Genomic DNA, 7089 nt, shown 5'->3' on the forward strand with positions numbered 1-7089 from the left:
TTAGGAGTGGGGTTGAGGGATAAAATCATGGGGTAATGGGTAAAGAATTCGTGGGTTTATGGGCTGTGATGGGTTTTTGTGTTTTTGTTTTTTTTTTTTTCTGAACTGTAAAAAAAAATTCTGGAACTCGACCCCTGCGCGGCGCAGAGGGTCTTTAGAAAAAAAAAATTCAGGCCCTGTTTTCTGATTTTTTTGTGTTTTTGGATAGGTTATTAACTTCTAAGGGTTCCTGTAACAACAATTCATGGGTTGCCTCCCACGCAGCGCTTCTTTTTCGTCATTAGCTTGACGTTCCGTACCTTTCTCAAGTAGTCAACAAAATGGCACTAACCACCTCTCGGTTTGCCATGTCCCCATAGTAGTGCTTCAACCGCTGACCGTTAACCTTGAATGCTTGGTCCGAATCATTCTCAAAAATTTCCACCGCTCCATGTGGAAACACAGTTTTGACAATAAAAGGTCCAGACCACCTTGATTTCAACTTCCCAGGAAAAAGTCGGAGCCGAGAGTTGAATAACAGAACTTGTTGCCCTGGCACAAATAACTTAGGATGTAGCTTCCTATCGTGCCACCTCTTCACCTTTTCCTTATACATTTTGTTATTCTCGTACGCTTGCAGTCGAAATTCATCAAGTTCATTAAGCTGAAGCATTCTTTTCTTACCAGCTGCATCTAAATCCAGGTTCAATTTCTTCAATGCCCAGTAGGCCTTATGCTCAAGCTCCGCCGGTAGATGACATCCCTTACCGTACACCAACTGAAATGGTGACATCCCAAGTGGAGTTTTGTATGCTGTTCTGTAAGCCTAAACAGCTTCATCGAGCTTTAAAGACCAATCCTTCCTTGACGGACAAACAACCTTCTCTAGAATGCGCTTTATCTCTCTGTTAGACACTTCCGCTTGACCATTTGTTTGCGGATGATAGGCAGTAGCTACTCGATGATTCACATTATAACGCTGCATCATAGAAGTGAACTTACGGTTGCAAAAATGTGATCCTTCATCACTTATGATTACCCGAGGCGTTCCAAACCTTGTGAAAATTTGCTCATGAAGAAAATTTAGCACTGCCTTTGCATCATTTGTCGGTAAAGCTTTAACTTCGACCCATTTTGAGACATAATCGACTGCCAGCAAGATGTACCGATTATTGCAAGATGAGATAAAAAGCCCCATGAAATCGATTCCCCACACATCAAAGACCTCGACTTCAAGCATCACATTTAATGGCATCTCATCCTTCCTTGACAAATTTCCCACTCTTTGGCAACGATCACACCTTAAAACAAACTGATGAGCATCCTTGAACAAAGTAGGCCAGAAAAAACCTGCTTGCAGAATACGAGCTGCCGTCTTCTTACCTCCATAGTGTCCACCATAAACCGTGGAATGGCAGTCTCGTAATATCCCCTCCGTCTCACAGAACGGGATACATCTCCTGATGATCTGGTCAGCTCCCTGTCTAAACAAATATGGTTCATCCCACATATACCACTTCACCTCATGCAGAAACTTCTTCTTTTGAGCGGATGTCAAATTAAGCGGCATTATATTGCTGACAAGATAGTTTACAATATCTTCAAACCATGGTTCTTCCTCCTGAATTGCAAACAACTGCTCATCCGGAAAAGATTCATTGAATAACGTCCTATCTTGTGAAGTAGAATCGGGATTCTCCAACCTAGAGAGATGGTCAGCTACTTGATTCTCGGTACCTTTTCTATCTTTGATCTCTAACTCAAATTCTTGAAGTAAAAGCACCCAACGAATGAGTCTCGGCTTCGAATCCTTCTTAGAAACCAGATAGCGAATAGCTGCATGATCAGTGAATACTGTCACTTTCGTACCAAGCAGATAAGATCAAAATTTCTCAAATCCAAAGACTATAACCAAAAGCTCCTTCTCAGTAGTGGTGTAGTTCAATTGGGCCCCATTTAAAGTCTTACTCGCATAGTAGACCACATGGAAGAGATTTTTCTTGCGCTGTCCCAGAACTGCACCTACCGCATAGTCACTCGCATCACACATCATCTCAAACGGTTCTGTCCAATCTGGTGCTGTAATAACTGGTGCCGTGATCAAACTCTCCTTGAGAGTCTCGAATGCTGTCAAACATTCATCATCAAATTTGAAAGGCACATCTTTCTCAAGTAAATTGCACAACGGCTTAGATATCTTTGAAAAGTCCTTGATGAATCGCCGATAAAAACCAGCATGACCGAGAAAACTACGGATTCCTTTCACCGAATTAGGTGGGGGAAGATTTTCAATGACTCCCACCTTGGCCTTGTCCACCTCCAGACCTTTCCTAGAGACCTTATGCCCAAGGATAATGCCTTCACGCACTATAAAATGACATTTCTCCCAATTAAGCACCAAATTAGTTTCCACGCATCTTTTGAGTACGGCGCGCAGATTATTCAAACATTCATCATATGAGTGTCCAAAGACGGAGAAGTCATCCATGAACACTTCGACGTTATTTCCAATCATGTCAGAGAATATAGCCATCATACATCTCTGAAAGGTGGTCGGGGCGCCACATAACCCAAACGAAACTCTACGAAAAGCAAATGTGCCAAATGGACAAGTGAAGGTAGTCTTTTCCTGATCCTCTGGTGCAATACAAATCTGATTATACCCGGAATAACCATCTAGAAGACAAAAATACTCATGTCCCGCCAATCTGTCAAGCATTTGATCAATGAATGGGAGAGGGAAGTGATCCTTCCTTATGGCTTTGTTCAATTTTCTATAATCCATGCATACTCTCCATCTTGTAACTGTTCGAGTAGGGATGAGCTCATTCTTTTCATTTGCGACCACAGTGATACCTCCTTTCTTAGGTACACATTGCACGGGGCTCACCCACGAGCTGTCAGAAATAGGATAAATGATGCCTGTATCTAGCCATTTCAGAATTTCTTTCTTCACCACCTCCTTCATGATCGGGTTCAGTCTTCGCTGCTGTTTCACAGTTGGCTTACTACCTTCCTCTAACAGAATTTTATGCATACAATATGAAGGACTTATCCCCTTGATGTCTGCTATGGTCCATCCTATAGCCGATTTGAATTCTCTCAAAATCCTTAAGAGCTTGTCTTCCTCACTACCTGAAAGGTCAGCTGAAATAATAACAGGTAACGTAGATGAATCACCTAAAAAAGCATACCTCAAGTGTTCAGGTAATGGTTTGAGCTCCAAGGTAGGTGCTTCCTCTATTGATGGTTTGAGCTTCCCTTCAGCATTCTTAAGGTCAGAAGTACCAAGAGATTCAAATGGTATGTCGAGCTTTCGCTTCCATGGAGAAGCGTTCAGATATTGTAATTGCTCGTTGCTATCTTCATCATCACTGTCAAAATCCCCCACTAAGGCCTTTTCCAATGCATCAGACATTAGCATGTGATCGAGTTCCGAAGTAACCGCAGAATCAATCACATCCACTTTTAAGCACTCCTCATCTTCTATAGGGAATTTCATTGCCTTGAATACGTTGAAGGTCACATCCTGATCTTGGACCCGCATAGTAAGTTCCCCTTTTTGCACATCTATCAAGGTACGGCCAGTAGCCAAGAAAGGCCTCCCCAAGATTATGGGAATCTTCTTATCTTCCTCAAAATCCAGAATAACAAAATCTGCAGGAAAGAAGAGCTTATCCACCTTGACGAGCACATCATCAACTATGCCCCTTGGGTAAGTAATGGAACGGTCCGCCAATTGTAGCGACATGTATGTGGGTTTTGGATCAGGCAGATCCAGCTTTTTAAAGATCGATAACGGCATCAGATTAATGCTTGCTCCCAAATCACAAAGGCACTTGTCAAAAGTTAGATTGCCAATGGTGCAAGGAATGGTGAAGCTTCCTGGATCTTTCAGTTTTGGTGGTAACTTTTGTTGCAGAACCGCGCTGCATTCTTCCGTGAGAGCAACGGTTTCAAGGTCATCCAGTTTCACCTTCCTTGAAAGAATAGTCTTCATAAACTTCGCATAACTAGGCATTTGTTCCAGCGCCTCAGCGAAAGGTATATTGATGTGAAGTTTCTTGAACACCTCCAGAAACTTCCCGAACTGTCTATCCAGCTTTTGTTGCTGCAATCTCTTAGGAAAAGGTGGTGGAGGATAGAGCTGTTTCTCCCCTATATTAGCCTCAGGCAGAGTGTGTTCAACAGTAGTCTTCTTTGGTTCCGCCACTTTCTCCTTTTGCTTAGATTCTTCATCTCTAACTTCAGCTTCGACTTCTTTTTCCTTTTCAGCATCAGCTACTTTTCCAGACCTTAAGGTAATAGCCTTGACTTGCTCTTTAGCTTCCTTCCTGCCCGGTACTTCCGTGTCACTGGGAAGAGTGCCATGTTGACGATTGAGCACTGCATTGGCTAATTGACCGATTTGATTTTCCAAGGTCTTGATAGAAACCGCCTGACTCTTGCACAACAGCTTAAGTTCCTCAAAATTAGCACTAGTAGGTGCAGCTGCACTTCCCTGTTGAGGATATGATTTCCTTGTAGCATACTGTTGTGGTTGCTGGAATCCAGGTGGGTTAAACTGTTTACTTACTCCTTGCTGATATGTTGGCTGAATAGCATTCTGATTATTCCCCCAGCTGAAATTTGGATGATTTCTATTGTTAGGATGATAGGTCGCTGGCACAGGCTGCTGTTGTCGCTGATAATTATTCACATATTGAACAGATTCGTTGACAAGAGAATACTGATCCGTAGCATGAGAACCTGCACAAAGCTCACAAACCATAGCTATTTGATTAACTCCATACGTAGCCAAAGAATCAACCTTCATTGATAGCGCTTGGAGCTGGGCTGCAATAGCGGTGGCTGCATCAACTTCCAGAATACCTGCTACCTTGCCTGACGTCATCCTCTGAGTTGGGTTTTGATGCTCATTTGCAGCCATCATCTCGATAAGATTATACGCCTCAGTATAGCTTTTAGCCCATAAGGCGCCTCCAGCTGCTGCATCGAGCATGGGCCGAGATTGGGCCCCCAAACCATTATAAAAACCAGTGATTACCATCCAATCCGGCATTCCATGATGTGGACATTTTCTCAACATTTCCTTGTAGCGTTCCCAAGCCTCGCACATAGATTCTGTAGGTTGCTGCGCAAACTGAGTAAGAGCACTCCTCATAGCAGCAGTCTTTGCCATTGGATAAAACTTCACCAGAAACTTTTGCGCAAGATCTTGTCACGTAGTGATGGACCCAGCTGGTTCAGAATGTAACCAGTCTTTAGCCTTATCTCTCAGTGAGAATGGGAAAAGCCTCAACTTGATAGCCTCATCAGTCACGCCATTATACTTAAAAGTGTTGCAGATCTCGACAAAATTCCTTATGTGCATGTTGGGGTCTTCAGTTACCGCTCCTCCAAAAGAAACAGAATTCTGCACCATCTGAATAGTGCCCGGCTTGATTTCAAAGGTGTTAGCTTGAATAGCCGGATGAAGGATGCTTGACTGAATTTCATCAATTTTAGGCCGAGAAAAATCCATAAGAGCTGGATCAGCTTGAACAATACGATCTCCCATGTTTACTGGTTCTTTCTGCTCAGTTCCTGAATCCGAATCCTCAAAATCTAACTTCTCCGGAGTATCAAGAACTTCGTTTTTCTCCTCAGCTGTATCTAAGGTCCTCTTGCGAGCACGAGAACGAGTTTGCATAAACGCTTGCTAAAGTACCTGAAACACAACCGAAAAGAGTAATTAACTACTACATCCTAATCACTGAGTCCTAATGACCAATGATGGTAAGTACATAAATTAAACAAATACGCCGAGTCCCCGGCAGCGGCGCCAAAAACTTGTTAGGGCGAAATCACGCACTAATATTCACGCAAGTATACGCGTTCGCAAGTAATATAGAATACTTTCTAGTTCGTTCCCTCAGAGACTCAGACTAAGTTATTGTCTAATTAAACTCACTCACCAATGTATGATTACTTCTCAATGTTAAGATAACACTTAAAATTGTTGATTAAATATTAACTATAATTAACTACTTAATTAACCACTTAACTTAACACTTCAATTTATCAATAATAAAACACTCATGAGATCACAACTTCATTATTACTTCCTTCTATAGCCATTGTTATTACCTTTAGCATGTGACAGTGATGATATTAATCGAATAACACGAAACTGATAAAAGCCAACTTTCATTGTACTAATACCATTCTACCAAGCATCCACAATTAAGATAGAAGTTAAATAATCATCAATTATGTTGAGTTCCTATATGTCTACAGAAATTGACAACACAACGATTTAAGCACAAGTTATTCCTTTTGATTATATAGGGCAAATAAAACTGTTAGAGTTACCCACTAATCATGCACAACGTACATGAACCTATGCTAGCATAGCAAGTTCTAAATCTCAAGATCCACTGTCACTTTACAAGAGATTAACACCCTATCTTATATGTTCGCGACGCACATAAGACGAATACGCACAACCAATACTAGATATCATGCAATCATCACACACTAAAGTATTAAACAATTAACTAAAGAATTTCATAATAAATCTGTTGCAACCCCATGATCACGATTAGCCCATAATAGAACTTATCGCCATCATGGGTTCATATGAAATCATGATAAACAACACAAGAAAATAATAACTAAACTAATTATATTAAAACAGAGTACGTCACAAGAGTAAATAAGTCAAAGCAAGAAAACTAGCATCCAACGTTACAACGAAACAAGAATCACAAGAATATATGCTTCCTCTTCGCTGCAGTGTGCTAAATCGGTCTTCTTCCTTATCTCCTTCGCTTCTTGCGCAAAACACAATCTAAAACATAATCTCCTTCTTATTTCTCTATGAAAACGTCTCAAATCTACTTATATAATAGTCCCATAAAACTCAGAGTACATAGAAGTTGGAAGCCAAACAGAAGTAGAAGTCTAAAATAATTCAGCTTTTTCCCCGACCCTGCACGGCCGCTCAGCATTTCTGCGCGGGCGCGCAAGGCTGCTGCGCGGCCGCTCAGCATTGCTGCGCGGGCGCGCAGGACCCTACTGGAAAAATTCCAGATTTGCTCCGTTTCTTCGCCGTAATCTGCCCGTTCT

General features: G+C 41.8%; 1 non-coding gene across 1 annotated transcript; it reads left to right on the forward strand.

The window, feature by feature from the left end:
* Nucleotides 1-5039: 5039 nt before the first annotated feature.
* LOC141662516 (small nucleolar RNA R71) lies at nt 5040-5146 on the forward strand. The gene has a single exon (XR_012550628.1). It is a non-coding gene; the product is annotated as a small nucleolar RNA R71 (small nucleolar RNA).
* The last annotated feature ends 1943 nt before the right edge of the window (nt 5147-7089 follow it).

This window comes from Apium graveolens, chromosome 5 (genome assembly GCF_009905375.1).
Source record: "Apium graveolens cultivar Ventura chromosome 5, ASM990537v1, whole genome shotgun sequence".
Taxonomy (NCBI): Eukaryota; Viridiplantae; Streptophyta; class Magnoliopsida; order Apiales; family Apiaceae; genus Apium; species Apium graveolens.